Source organism: Etheostoma spectabile, chromosome 12 (genome assembly GCF_008692095.1).
Source record: "Etheostoma spectabile isolate EspeVRDwgs_2016 chromosome 12, UIUC_Espe_1.0, whole genome shotgun sequence".
In the NCBI taxonomy this organism is placed as follows: Eukaryota; Metazoa; Chordata; class Actinopteri; order Perciformes; family Percidae; genus Etheostoma; species Etheostoma spectabile.
In genome coordinates, this window is record NC_045744.1 from 31521510 (window position 1) to 31540194 (window position 18685).

Genomic DNA, 18685 nt, shown 5'->3' on the forward strand with positions numbered 1-18685 from the left:
ATACTTCAAGATAAAAAGTCCTAATATTTCAAGATAGAAAGTCTTAATATTTCAAAATGGAAAGTCCTAATAGTCCTAATATTTCAAGATAGAAGGTCCTAATATTTCAAGATAGAAAGTCCTTATAGTCCTAATATTTCAGATAAAAGTCTTAATAGGATAAGATGAAAGTATAAAAATGCTCGTTTAGCTGCTAACAGACTCAGATTAATATCTAAGTGCTGACAACATTATCGAAAGGATTTCTAAGGAGGTCAACCTTTCTGTTAGATTAAGATCCTTTTTAAAACTAAAAGTCCCGCGAAATTGCGTTCGCTAAACCAACCAGACTCCATGTAAATAATCAGTGATTTTAGCATCGTAACACACGGCTCTAAAACCTCTCTGAGCACCGCTGGCTCTGGCTGCCTGGAGCCTGCGTGTGTTGGGTGTGCGATTATCGTACGTTTTGTCAGTTTTTTTCTTTCTTCATTCCAATTTCGGGTCTTTCAGTCACAGTGAAAACCGGACATTTCCGGAACAGATCCAGCCGGGGACAGGTAGCCAATATCGGGGACTGTCCCCGGAAACCGGGGATGTCTGGTCACCCTAAGGTAAGTGGGAATGGTGAGTATTTAAGCACGGGGACTGGAGAAGCTGAAAACCAACAGGTGAAACGAATCAGGGGCGGGGACGGTCCGGTGGGAAAGCAGACAAAGGAAGGAAGGAAGGCAAGTGAAGTGAATAAAGAAAAACAGGATTTCAAAATAAAACAGGAAGCCAATGAAAAATAATAGAAAACATGAAACCAACTAAAACAGAAACTTGACACAAGGACAAAACCATGAGAAAAAGTGAGCTGTTTTGTAGCTAAACCCCTTTTTAATTATTAGTTTTTAGCCAAACATCAGTGTTTACAGTAGGAATGAGCCAGTAACCAATTTTCACGCTATAATTAGTGTGGCCAAAAATATCACAGTAAACAGTATTTTCACAAAATACATTAACACTTCCTGAAGTAGTAAAATTAGGGGAGAACAATAGAAAACTGACACTTTTTCAAACCTTACAAACTAAACTGTGAACCATATATTGCATCTTTGGTGGACTCTGAAAGAGACTAAGAAAGTTATTATAAAATACTAAAAACAAACTACATGTAGTCTTACAAATGGCAAACGCATTTCCTCCCTCCTGACTTTGTCCTAAGCTTTTCCTCCTGTCACTCTCATGTCTCACTACGTCTCCTGCGGGAAAGATAAGAGATTAGATTATCTGTAGATTGCGCTATAATTACCTGTGGATTTGGAGATTACAAAGTGGACATCTCTTGATCAGCAGACACTTTATCAGAGGATTATCAAGAGGCAATCGAACAAAGGCCCGTCTCTCAGGGAAGAGATCACACCAAAGTGAAAAATGCAAAAGAGAGAATCAGACAATTTGCCTTGGCTTCTCTTTTACAAGATGACCAGGGAGGTAAGTTTAAGCACTCAACCATTAATCAAAGTGTTCTACTTTTTCAAAACGTATAAAGCTTTATTTTTGATGTTATCCCCTCCACAGCCTCCTTTTTGTCTTCAATGGACCAAAGAAGGGGCAGTACAAGGTATGCTTCTAAGACCGTTATTTGTTGAGGATTAAAGGCTTGGGAGAGTAACATTCAGTATATATAGGGTATATTGGGTTTAGATAACATCTCTTTACAGGTATATTGTGTTATGTTTTACACTGGGGATTTTGGAGGATGCTTTCTTGATAAAATTGTGCTAAATCAAATTACCACACACTCATTTACGCACAGTAAACAGACTGGTATCAGGGCATATACTGAAGCTACCATGTATACTCTGCTCTGTGCACTGTACCATATTCACATGGTAACTTTATACACCTTTGAAACACCTTTGAACCTCTGAAAGTCTGAAACTATTTTTTGCCTGGGGCAACAACTTAATCTAGCCATATAAAGATCCCACACCTTTAGGGTTTTTCCATTGGCACTTTTGAGCACCTTCTCCGGAGTAGGTCCAAAGCTCACCGAAGCTCCAAGCAAATTGTGGTGACATCTCGTCGAAGGGGCAATGACGACCCCCCCCCTTTTCCAAAGCGTTACTTTTGGTTTTGGTTTGGCCTTGTCCAACACTTGAGGGAGATGCAGCGAAGCGCATATGCCCACAGCAGTACAGTTGCTGGTTTGGGGTGCCAAATCTGCCCACCTGCCTTGGTAAGGAGATCTGCCGTTGGTCAACTGGAGGAGTGCTAGAAACTAAAACCTCCCTGACACACAGGGAGCTAGTAACAGCACCTTGTAACAACCTGCGGTAATCCGAGGCAATGGTGGGAAAGTATGACACAACTCTTTCAGCCAATCTTGAGACAGAGCTTTGAAAGTCCCCTGAGCCCACCTCGAGAAGCAGCTCTCGCAATAAACAGATCGGTCACAGCTCTGTCATATAGAGCTCTCTCTCTCTCTCTCTCTCTCTCTCTCTGTTGTCTGCCGGTCTCTCTGTGTGCCTGGTCGTCTGTCTCGCTTTAGACACAGCTGACAAGCCAAGACAGCCAAATTCACCATAAACCTGGGTGTTTCATTTTGAAAAGGGTTTGATTCCTTTTTTTGATTACACGAACATAGGTAGATAGATAGATAGATAGATAGATAGATAGATAGATAGATTGATATATATTGATCACAACAAAATGAGAAATTATAGTGTTACAGCAGGAAAATAGTCACACAGCACCAAATATAAATGAAATAGTAGGATACAATATACATACATACAAAATACATGAAATAATAGGATAAAATACAGCAAAAAATATTTGAATATTTACAAGTTGGGAATACAAAAATGTGCAACTACTTAACTAGTAATGATAAATATGTAAATAAACCTTTTTTGCAAGTTGCACTTAGTGCAGTTGTGATGTCTCAGAGTCTTATCTAGCACCCAGTGATGACGTGTTAAAAAGTTTTACTGTCTGTGGTAGGAAGGATTTCCTGTAGCGGTCCGTGCAACATCAAAGCTGTCGGAGCCTCTAAAAGAAGGTGCTCCTCTGTTGGACCAGTATGGGAGGGGGGGGGGGGAATAAAATGGCCGCCAAAATGAAAATGGCTCTGCTTCTCGGTGCTTTCACAGCCAGTGTGTTCCAAAAAAGACCAGCTGTTTGCTGTAGTCTACTCTCATAATCGCTTCTTTGTCAGCTTTTGACTGCGTGCATTAAATTGTAATGCCCTGGCATTGTTGTTCCACGCCTTCCTAAGCATTTGCGTATAATATGTAGTTGCTGGAGCTGTAACTGATCATGTCCATACAATAAAAAGGTTAATCATAATTCTGTTATGAAAGCAACTCATCGCGGGAACTGGCTTTGGGTCTTTGCCAGACATGGGACGTTGATTCTCAAATCTACCCAGTCTTATCTTAAAGATTGAATAGCTGCTAATATCTTTAGCTTGGTGTCATCTTGTTCTTGGTCTCCTGCCATAGCAGTTGGATCATGTAGCTTCTTAGGGGCAGGTTTCCCTGAGCCTCGTCCCTGCTCATGACCAGATGTACTCGCAGGTCTGCGCTCCTTGGTATGCCCTTCAGAAACATCTGCCTTCATTCAACCGGGTAGGTGGAGGCCGAGCTGCTGTTCCCCATGCAGACTGCTACACCGGCTTAGCTCTATGAATGTGGGTTTTTTTTTTTTCAAAAGGAGCTCAGTAGCAATACCTCAAATGTGCTACCCCCGGACAATGGGAGCATTCCAGATGGCCATCTTGGGGGTCCATGGTAGAAGCAACACACCTGGATGGCCATTTTCCCAGCAGCTATATCTATCTGCCAATCTATATAGAATGTGACTAACAGTCACCCAGTGTTACACGATATATGATGAATCAAAACAAAGCCTACACAGTGCGAACAGGGGATAAACACAACACAAATAGCACCACACAATAATTGGTATTATAGTTTAATATTATTCAACAATTGAAATGGTTACCCCTACAGAGTAAAAATGGGAAATAAGCACTTTTCACAGGAACTGTAAAACCCCCATTCACTGCAAACAGTGAGCTACTGAAGAGAAAGCACAGCAAATCCAATTCAGATATCTTTTAGGTTACCAAACAACAAAAATTGTATTATCAGAGAGCAGCACTTGCCAGCGCTGTCGAATAAGTGAAGCCACTTGTTTAACCAGATGCAATATATTAAGCCACTTAAAAAGGGAGAAGGGGTTACCAACAACCTAACCTCTTTTGCTTAGGAGTCCTAAACACAGTTAAGGTAAGTATTACAAGGGAGAGGAAGGCCACACCCACCTATGGTACATTCATAAGTGTCTTCTCTTGCAACCCGTTCTCACAAAAATACATGTAAAATATGAACGTTTGGGCAGTGGCTGCTCGTGTTGGATGTGTGTAGAATGTAGCAGCTACACAGGGTTTAGCGAGTAGTATGTGAGGGGAAAATTCTGCGTTTTGCGGTTGGTCAAGGGGGGGTGGATGGGTCAAACACAGGACTTTCACCCAGGAGAGTGGGTTTCGGGTCCTGCGTGTGTCCTTAATCGTCCCATTATTGCCACGTGTCATGGAACCGTGAGCCCACCCCACCCACTAGCTTTTCCTTAACCTAACTGCGTCAAAAGGGACGCCAATAGTTCCGACCAAGTGTTACATGACGCTAAAGCAGACAACCAAGCGCGTGTTATAGGACACCAAAGCAGACCTTTAGCGTTATTAACAACGACAAAGCCACCTGATCAAGCGTCTGTATTTTACGAGATGGGAGTGAGAATGTGTTGTCTCTTGTACTGTGTTTCTCAAATGATGTATCTCTGCTCACTTTTGTAGAATATGGGCGCAGTTGTGACTATGTCTTCATGAATGGACAATATGTATGTATGCAGAGCAATATGGAGAGAGGCTCTAGTATGTACTGTGAAGATAAGGGGGGGGCAGTAGACTTTTATTGATATTTTCTTAGTAGGATGGACGTGCATATATATATATATATATATATATATATATATATATATAACAAAAAAAGGACGTCTGCAAAAGTTTGGGCACCCTATAGAGTTTGGCAAGTATCACAGCTTGGAAAAGCTTCTTGTAGCCAGCCAAGAGTCTTTCAATTCTTGTTTGAGGTATCTTCTCCCATTCTTCCTTCCAAAAGTATTCCAGTTCATTAAGATTTCTGGGCTGTCTGTCACGCATGGGTCTTTTTAGATCTATCCATAGATTTTCAAATATGTTGAGGTCAGGAGATTGTGAAGGCCATGGCAAAATCTTCAGTTTACGCCTCTTGATGTAATCCACCGTGGATTTTGAGGTGTGTTTAGGATCGTTATCCATTTGTAGAAACCATCCACTCTTTAACTTTAGTTTTTTCACAGACGGCATCAAGTTAGCGTCCAAAATTTGCTGAAATTTTATTGAATCCATTTTTCCTTCTACTCGTGAAATGTTCCCTGTGCCACTGGCTGCAATACAACCCCAAAGCATGATTGATTCACCCTGTTGGAGAAATCCTTCTATAAACTGACAACTGACTCCATGATGAATTAACACAGCGTTTATTCTTGTGGTCAAACGATGAAATGCGTTTCCGGGCAGTTAAACGTGCACGGACCAGATGGAAACTTGTCTAGTACAGAGGTTTCAAAAAGGCACTTAAACAATAGCGTGCTCAGGGTTATATGGTTCCCCTTGTGGGGCCTGATTGGTCAGCTATACTGTTGCGGGGTACAATCCCTGATCGTGCTCTTCTTCTTGCCTGTCTATTATTTTCAGTTATCATTTACTTCACAAGACAGCTATGTTCACTCCTTCTAGTTTGTAGTCCTGTTCTCTGAGTTATCAGACCGTCCTCGAACTTCAGTGTCCTTGGCCTCACCATCTCCTCTTCTGTGCTCACTGTAGCTTATCTGACTAAGATAGCCCTTCGTTCTCTCCCTCCTAGCCGTAACCAGCGCAAAGCAAAGTATAATATGTCAACACACACACACACTCTATTTGTCTTTGGTTAATTCAGCATATACTTAAGCCAGCTTTTACGTGGCCGTTCCTGAGGCCCTGTTCAACCACCTCAGTCATTGGATTATTTTCCCACAAATTCCCCCTTTTCGCACCTACTAGGTGGAACACTTTTACACTAACTGCAGTGCCTCAAAGTCCTCCCCGTCCCTAGGCCATGGTGAGTAATGGCAGCATCCCAGCGGAATAGGGAGGCGGCGCTTTTCTTTGGACAAGGCAGTGGTGATGAGCGGGATATCATGGTCGCAGGCAGGGCACACAGCAACACCCACAGGTAACTGAGGCGTCATGCATCTCCTGGGAAAGGGCTCGAAGTTGGTTCAAAGCCCTGGTGACCTTCCCATCGGGGCAGTGTGTTAGGGATGACCGTACAGCACATCTCTCCGAACATGGAACAGACTCCTCCTTTTTCAGCCAACAGCATGTCCAGCGCCATCCTATTCTGGAGCGCCATGAGGGACGTTTGGGCATCTGCTCGGCCAGGCCTTCGATGGCACCTAGTTGCATTGCTCAAGCGTAAAACATTATTGCACAAAATTTATCCTATCTACATTTTTGCTGGGAGTGACGGGGAAGATGGCTGAAGAGTGGTATATTCTCAAATCCTGCGGCTATTTGATCTGCAATTGTATTCATTCGGGACACCCTAGGAACTCCTATGCTGTCTATATAGGTTGGGTTCGCCCATGGATCAAAGCCGGGCTTGCATACTACGGGCCCTGCGCTCTCTTTACGGTCAGTTGCACAGCCTTATGGGGGTATAGTGGACTCTACTCCCACCAAAATATGGGCATAGCTAATCTAACCATAGCACAAACTCCTGAAGTTTGTTTGGGAACTTATCTGGAGTACAACCTAAGACCACCACAATAGTAGAATAGTCTATCTAGCCACTGGGCTAGGGTGTTTTGTTTTGTACAGTTGTATACACCAGTCGGGGGTATTCACTAGTTTGATTGTGGGCTTGCTTGATCCGGTGAGATTGAAACAGTGATATCTTGCACCCTCCCCTTTATGGCGGTAAAATACCCTGGTTTTTCAAAGCGCGGGGAAAGAGGGATGCTAGGGTATACAATTGCGGGAAGCTGTCTTAGAGTGTGTGAAGTTCAACATGCATGCATATCCTGGTGGGTCCTCATTAGGAAACAACGGGGCCGGGGTAGTGAACATGACTGGTCAGCTGTGGCACAGGACGCACCCTTCCATGTGTTGTCTTTGGCATTCTGTATTAGCCTGATCCATAAATTGTCCTGGCCTGCACCTGCTGATAACTCAACACATCTTCCACCTCATTTTAGAGAAGTCCTGCACATTACGTCTTCTCCTTCAGGGGGGGTTTTAGTAGTCTCTGCCATGTCAGTGTCATTCGTGTGTGCGTGAGGGGATCCAAAATATTATCTGCAGGGGGGTTATCTGGTCACTTCTGATCCATACACCTATGGCTAACATCCACACATCTGACCGTCTGCTCCCAATTGCTCTATTTACTGAGGGTTATGGGATTTTTCGTGGGGTCTGAACTATAGTCCCGTATAGATAATATCTCCCATTCATTGTTGTAACCACCATCTCTTTTGTCTGTCAACCTCGCCATGGTTTCCACCTCTGTTGTCCAACCCGCATCCTACCAGCTGTTACAGAGACTACCTTTCACCTGTCCGGAAGCGCTCCTTTCACAGCCTCTACCTTGAAGTCGTCACAGATGTACACATCTGTGTTTTTGTAGAAACATTATACCCCCCGCAGTCTATAGCCTGACACAAATCAAAGGTAAATGACGTGGTTGAGTCTTCACATAGGGGAGAGTCAATCTGGCACCGCACCTTGGGGATGGGCCCTTAGTGTGTTGCTTCACTACTGCCCAAACTGCTCTTCTTTCTCTGTATCGTTTTTCATTTCCTTGTTACGAGAGGTGGTGGACACTACGGGTGGTGTTCTTTGTGGTCTCGGTCCCCCTACGCATGTTCCAACCCCAGAATTAATGCTGCAAATCCCACTACTACTAATACTGCTGGACAACTGTTGTCTTTTTCCCAAACCCTTGCCTTCCAAGTTATGGTGTACTATGCGGGGGGTGTCCCCGCCAAAACATCTCTTCCATCTATACATTTTGGATTGCTTTTCTAATTTCTGCCATGGGCGGCTAGGAGGTGCGGCTGGGGCACAATGTGTCAGGTGGTGCCAAGGTGCTCCTTTTTTACCTTAACCTGGACCGAGTGTGAAGTAACCTCCCTCACTTCGTAAGGCCCGGGCCACCGGGGTCAGTCCACTTCCTCTTGTGAACTTTGACCCGACCCAGTGCCCTACCTTGACAGGTAGTGTTGCTTCCTCCTGCGGTTTCCTGTTCGCCAACTGGACCTGCGTAGAAAGGGCTGAAACAGAGATGTTAGCTTTTTCATATAGTTTGTCATTTCTTTTGCTGAACATCTAACATTGGCATGTGGCCTCCATCTAGTGGGGGTCCTGGCATTTTTCTCCCTGTCATTATTCGTGTGGGGTCAAATGTTTCTCGTCCTTCGAGGACCTATAGCCATGAGGCCAATGGGAGCGCTTCTACCCATGTAACTTGTTCCTGCACATGCCTTGGCTATCTTAGCCTTCAATGTCGGTTGCTCTTTCCACCATTCCCTGTGACTGTGGATGATAAACGATCCGAAGGCATGAGTGATTCCAGGGCCTGTTCTACTTCTCTTAGTAGTTTGTTGTTAAAATGTGTGCATTATCTGACCTTATTTGCCTGGGGACCCCAACTCGGGATGAGTTAGTTTTGAGCCATTTCACCACTGTTTTTACGTCCTCTTTTCTGGTGGGAATGGCTTCTACCCACCTAGAGAACTGTCTACATCACCAGAAGATACCTTTTTCCCCCTACCACATTTTCTGCGCCCATATCAGTATAATCTATACGATATCTTGAAAACAAGCTGTGGGGATGGGTACGCTCCTTTTAGTGTGGTGTATGGTTCTGAAACATTATGCTCTACACACACCGCATTCCTGACAAAAATGTGTGCACCATGTCCCTCAAATTGGGGTCCACCACAGCTCAGACAGATTCAGGAGAGTCTGTTTTCTTCCTTCATGTGTTGGTCTGTGTGCTCCAGGTAGCAAATTCTGCACATCTCGGCTGATGCTGCTATCTTTCCTTGATGAGCCTTTTGGTGTTTTGACAGGAAATGAAGCACATTCTCGCCCCATGTTGCACGGTCATTGTTTGCGGCCTACTACTCCTCCTAACTGTGTTGAACTGCTGTGGGTAATCCCCAGTACCCATGGCGGAACAGCGCCACTGTGGCGGCGGACTGGTCCACGGTTCCCTCATAGCACGCTGCCAAATCTTTTTGCTCTATCTGCATAGGCATCAAAATTTTCATCACTGTCTTTTTAAATCATGCATGCTGCATGACCAACTGTGGGATACATGGGTGCAGCTCAGCCCAAATGCCAGGGGTTACTGCTGATGCAGGCACTGATGCGGGACAGTGGGTCCAGCTCCCCTCTGGTGAGGGCAGCACTAGCTTCATCTGCTCCCATTACTCTACCCAATACTGCTGAGATCTCCCAAACACAGCTGCATCCTGCTGTAAAAACTATTGAAAGCTGTGAGGAAATGCTCAGCCTCCTGTCAGGGAGGGGAGTTTTGCACACAGAGCATCTAAGTCACCAAAACTGTAAGGGGTGTACATCAACAGTCCTCCTCCTCCTCCTACTGGGCGGAGTGGGCATTGTAGCCCGCCTCTGGTGTGTGGCGCGTCTGCTCTTCTCACTGAGCTCATTCACTGTCGACGCAGCTGCTCTTGCTGCTCTTTATCTCTCTGAACTCTTTGTTAGTCTTTCCCTATTCTAGTTGATCTTCGCAGCATAACTTCGTCAGGGTCCTCGTTGGAATTTACCTTTAAATGTGCTGCTACAAAAACGTCTTGAGGACTTTGTGATTAGATCTGGGCCTGGTTATACGTTTTTTTAGTCCTTTCCCTAGAGCTAGAGCTTCTGTCTGTTGCTCACTTTCCCTGCTGCTGTCGACTGTTCGCTATCTTCCTTACTTCCTGAGTCTTGGGGGGTATAGGTGAGGTGGACTGGGTCCTTTTACTGAATGTGAAAATGCTCTGGATTTTGTTGGCAAAAAGACGCTGAATAGGGGTACTAGCTTTGTTGGGCCGGCTGGGACTGTGGGCGGTTGGTGGTGGAGCGTGCTGCTCCCCTGACGCTGACTGTACCATTAAATTAGATAACATTCTAAATCCTGTACGCGGCCCTCTAATGCCGGTATCAATGGGTCCTGTGGTCGTCTATTTGTAATGCATTTGGCTGTAAATGGGCAGTTACACTGGGGCTTGGACTGTGGGTTTTGATGCCGTTGGACCTGTATACGGCGGGGTGGAGCGGAATTCTTAGGTTTCTATGTCTGGATAAAAAGGGTGTTTGGCGGGGGCGCCTCAGCGGGCGAGGGGTTTTCTCTGCGCTAGCGGTTTTATTCTGTTCAGCTTCTGTCTCAGTTTTTGGTGAACTTTTGTCATTTGTTTTGTCAATCCCAATTTCTGTATTGCATTTGTCATTTTCAACCCCACCCCATATTTCTCTTCTGCGCTCATACTCCTTCTGCTTTGGTTTAGTCAATTTAAACCATTTTCTTTTCTTTTCCTCCTCTGCCTGCCTTTCCGCATACTCCAACTTATTTTTCATACTTCACTATTTCATTCACTTTCTCGGGGACGGCGCCCCTTCTCTCAACCATCCTCCTCTCTCCATTCTTCACAATCTCTTTGCTACTTCTCCTCTCCTTATTGCCATACTTTCACTGCCCCTACTAACACTTTACCATAAGGGGTCGTTTTACAACAAATAAGCAGTGAGAAAAAATCAACAAGCCAAACCACAACAAAAATCACACATGAACAACAAACACTTTTTCATTAAGACTCATCTAGAGCTTTTATGTACATCTCTATAATCTTACAAATAAAAGTGACCTCTCACTCCTTTGCACAAATACACTCGCGGTGGACTCGTAATTACAATGACAACTGTTAACTGCATCTTTTTCAGGTTGTTCACCAGAACCAAGGGTGGCAATTCACAATCACTCATCTGACTATCTGTCCTTAGCAGTCTCTACCTCGTCAACCATCTGGACGTATTTTCCTCTGACTATTTGTCCTTTTCCTCTCCTACCGCCACCCGTATTATTCAACAATTTCTCACAACTCTCTAGTGTTTTTTCTGTTTAATCACATCACATGCCCCAACATTCATCTGTTTGTATCCCTTTAATTACAGACATTCAATCAATACTTTTCGCTTAAAACAACACTTACGACAGTTGAAATGTGATCACATCAATTTAGTTTCAGCAATAACAATATTTGATTTTAAACAGGTTCTGCACTTTTTTGTTGAGAGCTCCAGTGATACACAACGAATCGCAGTATCGCCGCTCAGTCCCCTTCACGGGCTGCGGATGTCAGTCCGGTGGCTGAGCTGAACCGGACCGTGGACACAATGCCAAGGTCCAGTTGGATTCTCCTGTCCAATTACGTTATCACGTCCGGGTCACCAAATTTGTTGGAGAAATCCTTCTATAAACTGACAACTGACTCCATGAGAATTAACACAGCGTTATTCTTGTGGTCAACAGATGAAATGCGTTTCCGGGCAGGTTTGATGGGGCGTCTGGTGTGAGGGCACGTTGACGCGGGGGGTTTGTAGTTGGTGGGGTTGTGGGCGGGGCGTTGGTGGGGTTGGGGGGTTGGGTGGGTTTGGGTTTTGGTTTGAGGGGTTGGTGGTTGTTTGTAGTGGGTTTCGTGTGGGTGGTGTTGGTTGTAGGGGGTCGGGGCCGTAGCCGTTTGCGTTAGGGGGGTTGGGGTTGGTGGGTTAAGTGGGGGTGGTGGTGTGGGTTTGTTAGTTCAGGTTTTAGCGGTTGCAGTTTTTGTGTTTGGGCCGGGTCGCGTGACTTTAAGCGAGTTTGTTTGGGTCTTGGGTTGGTAACATAGGGGGTTGAGCGTTGGGTGGGGGGGGGTTGGGAGGGGGTTGTTTTTAATGGGGGGTTTGGGGGTTGGTTGGGGGGGGGTTTTGGGGGGTGGTGTTGTGTGGGGCCGAAACGGGGTGGTGGTGAGTTGGGGGTTTGTGGGTGGGGTTTCGGAGTTGGGGTAGTGGGGTTTGGGACGGTGGGGGGGGGTGTTTGTTGTGCGGGGTTTCGAGGGGGGGTTGGGAGTGTTGGTGGGTTCTGGGGGTTGGGTTTAGTGGGTTGGCAGGGGGGGGGGGGGGGGTGTGCGGGGGGTGTTTCTTTGAGTGGGGGGTGGGCGTGGCTGGCGGTTGGGGGGGAGGTTGTTGTGGTGTGGGGGGTTGGTTTGGGGGGGCGGCGGGGTGGGGTGTGTCTGGTTGGTTGGGGTTTGGTTTTGTTGTTGGTTGGTTGTGGGTCGTTGGAGTCAGGTGTTTGTCGTGTGGGGTGTTGGGTTTGTGGAGTTGGCCGGGGGGGTTGTGTTAGTTTGGTTTGTGCGGGCGTGGTTGGGCGGGTTTGTTATGTGTGGTAGGAGGAAGGGGTGGGAGTTGGGGTTGTTGGGGGGGTTTGGGTTATGGAGTGTTTGTGGTGGGGGATGTGGGATGGTGGGGGTTTTTACGGGCCGTTTTGTTCTGGCGGCGTTGAGGGGTGGTTCGGTGGGGTGGTAGGTGGGTTTGGGGCTGGCGCGGTGGGGTGGGCGGGTTAGATTGAAAGGCGTGGTGGGGGGGTTTTGGCGGGGTGGGTGTGAGTGGTTGTAGTAGTGGGAGGGTCGTTTGGTGGGGTAGCGTTTGTGGGGGGGGGATGCGGGCGGTGGCGGGCGGGGTTTTGGGGGCGTTGGTTAACGCGGGTGGTGGTAGGTGGGGGGTGGTTGGTTTTTGTAGGTGGGGTTGTAGTTGGTTGTGGGGGTAAACGTGACGGACCAGATGGAAACTTGTCTTCAGTACAGAGGTCCCAAAACCAGCTCGTTAAACAATAGCGTGCTCAGGGGTTATATGTTCCTTGTGCGGCCTGGATTGGTCAGCTATACTGTTTGCTGGGTGTACAATCCCTGGATGATACTGGCCCTTTCCTTGCGCACTGTCTATTTTTCAGTTATCAGTTACCTTCACAAGACAGCTGGTCACTCAAAACCTCTTAGTTTGTAACGTATGCCTTCTCTGAGTTGATCAGACGGTCCTCGACACCTCAGGTGTCCTTGGCCTCACCATCATCCTTTCTTCGTGCTCACTGTGCGTATCTGACTAAGATAGCCTTCCGGTTCTCGCCCTCCTAGCCAGTACCCCAGCTGCAAAGCATAATGTTAATAGTCACAAACACACACACTCTTGATTTAGTCTTTGGTTAATCAGCATATACTCTTAAGCAGCTTTTCGTCGGCCGTTCGGACGTGCCCTGTTCATCACCACCTCAGTCATTGTATTATTTTCCCACAACCCCCATGCTTAACAGTTGGACAGAGGTTCTTTTCCTTAATCAAATTCTGTGCCCTTTCTTCTCCAAACGTACCTTTGCTCATTCCGCCAAAAACCTCTACTTTAACCTCATTAAGACATTTTTTTTGTTTTCTGTTATTTTGAAAGTGTAAATGATGGAAATAAAATCTAACTTTTTGTGACATATTATACAAATGTCTAATCTGTCATTTGATGCTTTTTGGAGATTTTTCCATCTTTTCTTGGGTCTTCATGCATGTTAAAACAAATTTTTACCTGGGGTGCTCAAACTTTCGAGCCCAACTGTAACTTGTGTTCCTGTTGAAAACAAAAACAAAAAATAAATAAAATAATATAAAGGAAAAAAACAAGGAAGAGGAGGCATGTTCCCCCGGATATTCCTAAGGCTTGTCACATAACTTTGTTGATTTAAGGTCTTCAGGATAGGTAGAAGGATGGTATCATTCAAGGTGAAGATCGTGGTGATAGTCTGAATAAGGATGAAATAAAAACTATGTTTCATGGGTTATTCATGGGCGTATGGGAGTGGATGTGTTTATGCATTTATGTGTATTCACACAAATATGCAAATATGAAAATGTTATCTACAAAACTAAAATATACAAGATGTCTAGTTAATGTGACTAATAATGTGAGTGCTATGCAAATGAGGATCAGAGGGGATTAGATTGGAACAGATACAGGAGACTTGGCAAAATAGATCACTTCAGAATAATCATTTGTCGAATTAATATTTATCTTACGGCACACTGTTATTAACACCATTATTTATGCCATTATATATCCATTTTCCTGTAGGTACTGTATACTGTAAATTTCCACTTCAATTGAAAACAAATGTACTGTGCTCTGTATGTAGTAGGTGTTATACTCTTAAGGTTAAACGTTAGGAATGCCAGAGGGAGGAGTGGAGGGGAATAACACTATAATGATTGTTAAATTCAACTTAAATTTGCATGAGACGGGTGAAATGAGAGCAGGGCTGTTGTCAGTGTTATTGTACTTTAATAACTCTCCCCATTAGAAGGGTGTGATGGGATCTCTCCATTATGAGCTATAAAGCCATGTTCCCTTTAGGTTCTGCAATCCATTTATATGTAGATGATGTCCATCCTGTATCTCTGCCCGTCATAATTGGGCCTACAATCTGTAAAGGAGTGAAGTACACCTCCCTATTCTTATCACTCGGAGAGGAAGTGTGTTAGGAAGTGTGTGCACTGATGTGTAGCTACAGTATATATCCATGTGTGTATCTGCTTTTGAATACATTTTTGTGTGTCTGTACCTCACTAGTCTCTGTGGAGAGATATGGAGTGGCAAAGGAGAGACTTGATCTCATAGGCTGGAATCACAAAGCAGGCACGTCTCAGATGTTAATTTGAAAATGAAGGATATCTCTCATGCCTTTTCTTTCCCACTCTTAGCCCACTCTTTAGATCTTGAGAGGGCTCTCCATAAATTGGAGGAATGCTGGAGTTGGGCTTATCTGTTAGCCCCCTAGCGGTTGCCCTGTTTCACTTCTGTGCCTGTTCTGTCACCATTGATCCATTATCACAAGTATCCATTTCAATTCCAGGACAGACTTGCTTCTTAATATGTGACCTTGTTTGAATCAAGGTTGTTTTGTTTTATCGGAGTCACGAGAAAGAGACGGAAAATTCCTGCAGAGGACTCCCGCAACATAGATTTTAATTTGTCTGAAATTGTTATCAAATGTCCTCTTTCCAGATTCAATATCACTGAAGCGAGTGCTTTCACAGGCAACTGTTGAAAATCAATAGGAGTTAGTCATCCCCACCTAAGGACATGCATAACAGCTTGATAAAGTCACAACACTGGTGCATGATTTGAAAGGACACCCTATTTCCAGGGCTGAGGCTCTTTCATATGGAGAAATTAGGCCCAGTCAACCCCAGAGTTTGTTGCATACTGTTCATGTGCACGTTAACATTTTATACATGCTTTGTGTTCTGAAGGAACACCTTTTTAATTTTCACCCTGGTGATTTGTATGAGGTGACTATTTACAACAGTTATTCCAATCTCCAAGTTAAATGTACAAGTAGTTATTGTTTTCTTCTGCTTAATATCTGAGTGATATACTACAAACTGTTAAAAATCTCTTAATGAACCGACGGTGTGCTGGTCAACATACTGTTTTTTAATAGCTCTAACTAGAGTAAACATATTTTAATCATATGAAAATAGACGACCTAAGGAATCCATTGGTGCCAACTGTGTCATGCTACATTAGCTAGTCATGAAGAGAGCTAAATAACGCTCTGAAGTTAAATTTTGGCGACGGAAGAACTGGCCATTTTCAAAAGGTGTCCCTTGACCTCTAACCTCAAGATTTCTGAATGAAAATGGATTTGGTGGGTACTCTCAAGTCTCCCCTTTACATACATAGCCATTTATGCTAACCCCACACAGTTTCAGGCAAACACCATGCAGTTTTTCTAATGCAGTCCAAATGTGTTATTTTTGTCTAAAATGGTGTATTTGAATATGTCTGCATAATATGGTCCCTAAACAGCCTTTAAATTGGAATTGAGTATGGCTTCAAAGCTGAAACCCTTGTGGATTCAGTAAGCCCGATTGAATTCATGCATTCAAAACGATGTTAGTTCCCATAGTAGCCATTTTATTGTAGTGAGGCCATTTTTTAAAACTTGACCACACCGTATAAAACAGCCAATTTATTTTAATTGATTACTTTTTATTTCGGATTTATTACTGAAAGACCTACTTTCAACCTTTTATCAGCTACTCAACATAACTATCACCCCATGCTAATAGGGTTAATCAAAATTAAATGGTCATAGTCGTAGATTTAGTTATTGGTGGTAGTGGTAGGGACATCTCCCTCAATTTCTTTTAAGATGCTGCTGAATCTTAAATGGATCTCTAAGAGCTATGCAGATTTGTCAGGTTTGGGTTTTTACTGCAAAAGGTGAGCTACTTCAATACAGCAAATGAGCATGATATGTGGGATACCTGGACTGATGATCTGGCAACCCTCAGGCTGTACTATGCATTGTCAGCTAGCTGCAGCACTAGCACTTAGTCTACAGACTAAATGAATGGTGATGATTGTGAAATGCTTGGTAAAATAGTTGGAACAGTTCAAACATTACAGAATTAAAATATCTTTGCTGAAGTTAATATAAGCAGATACGTACTGAACTAAAAGGGCACACAGAGAGTGCAGACCTCCACCAAGACATGCCCTAACTCACAATGTTAATGCAGTGGGAATTTATTCCAGTCGGGAACTAATTTTCCAATTATTACAACACCACATGAATGCAGAATTAATGTCTCATCTTTTCCTGTGATTGGGATAGACTACAACATTCAATGGGTCCACCAAGATTCGTAAAAATCTGTAGTGTTCCCGTAATCCTGCTGATGGAGGAATCATCACTAGACCGTACTATGTGATGTTAATTACAGAAACCCAACAATTCCCATACTTACGTACAAGCGAAAAACAGCTAGTGCACACATACCCAATTGTGCATACCAAACTTTTGCCCATGCAAAATGGTAGATTTTGGTCACAAAATGACCCCTGGGAGGAACTTGTAGCACAGTCAGAAAGTAGAATCTAAGGCAAATCAGCAGTCTAAATGTAACAATTGTTACAGCAATGAAGTTCCATGTAGCAGATTTGGATCAGTCATACCCACTTCGTTGCTAACAAATGCCGGTTCAACCGGTTAGCATCAAATTTAACTTAGCCTTGCATACCAGACTGATCCAAAGGAACTGGAAATGGACCCAACTTTAGTCACTGGAACAGACCAAGAACTATTACTTGACTTTTTTTTGGTTAAAAACAATACAAATAATGTAACCTCTTTCCCCCCTTAAAGCAGTCAGCTTATTGAACCAGGTCTGAGATAATTATATTGGAGAGCAGGACTTGTTACCCCTGGGCTGAAATCAAGCTTATTTCACCAGAATGTGAGTGAACATGAGTTAGCCTGGAGCCAAAAGCCTTTTCCTAAGGGTGTGAGTGTGTGTGTGTGTGTGTGCCTATCGCTCTGTCCGTCGCAAACGACAGTAATTAATTGAGACAAGCACAAAGACAAAAGCACTGACTTGTTCAAGATGCCACCCACACAAACAGGCTAATTATTACGACAGAGCACTGCTGTTGCCCGCAGCAATGCTTTGGAGAGAGAAGAGAGGGGAAGCATGTTGCAGTGCTAAGGAGAAAAGAACGCTGAGGACCAGGAAGGAGGATTCTCAACTAGTCATGTGATGTCATTGTGACTTCCTGCTTTCTCCAAGGACATAACAAACATCATCATTAAGACAAACTGAAGCACACACACCATAATAATAAAAAAACGTAATGTAGAGTATAGCCTCAGTCCTCCTTTTTTTTGTTTTTTTAGGACCTGATCTGAAACTGGCCCAAAAAAAACATTTGTTAAATTGAAAGAGACCTGATTCCAAAGGGATCCTAAGACAGTTTCATTTTGAAACACTACGTGTATATGTCATTTTACAGAATTCAGAAACTATCCTCTCAAAGACCTGGATTCAGTCCTTGGCAGCTGTATGTCGTCCTCCAGATCAAACGGTTGTGTTCATAGGTGGGAAGTCAGTGAGGTATCCGGTCTTAGTGTTTACTGGTTGGTTAGCAGAAATGTTTGTCTCGCTTTTTTCATTTGTTTCACTACTATTTCATGAGACTTTTTATGTGTACAACTGAGTGCATGAATACACTATGAATACATTCCAGGGGACATTTCCTGAAAATGGGTTTGTTATTGACCCTTGTTCTATTTCCTCCCTCTCTATGATGGTGGACTTTTCCCTTAGCCGTGCACTATGGTTTTTCCAGCATTGCCAGACAAATTCCCAAATTAGTAATAGTCTGGAACCTCTCAGTTCATTTTCGACTTCAAAAGGGGCGCAGACCAAAATGCCTCTGGACATCATTGGATAGAATTGAATTGATTGATTCATTTTCATCAGCAGTGCTTAGTTTGACAATATGATCAGAGTGAGCCTGGTGAGTTGCACTGGACGGACCCCATGAGAGAAACGGATGTGATTGGAGGAGTTCGGAGTAGAAGCTCGCATTGAAAGGAGCCAGTTGAGGTGGTTCGGGCATCTGGCAAGGATGCCCCCTGGGCGCCTCCCTAAGTTGGTGTTCCAGGCATGTCCAGCTGGAAGGAGGCCTCGAGGAAGACCCAGGACTAGG

At 44.2% G+C, this 18685-nt stretch overlaps 1 long non-coding RNA gene across 1 annotated transcript in view; it reads left to right on the forward strand.

Moving 5' to 3' along the window:
- Window positions 1-4552: 4552 nt before the first annotated feature.
- LOC116699461 (uncharacterized) overlaps window positions 4553-18685 on the forward strand; it is a 17404-nt gene continuing 3271 nt past the window's right edge. Inside the window, exons 1-2 of the long non-coding RNA XR_004334433.1 lie at window positions 4553-4645; window positions 12726-12730. This is a non-coding gene — a long non-coding RNA (uncharacterized LOC116699461). The remainder of the gene's footprint in view (window positions 4646-12725; window positions 12731-18685) is intronic.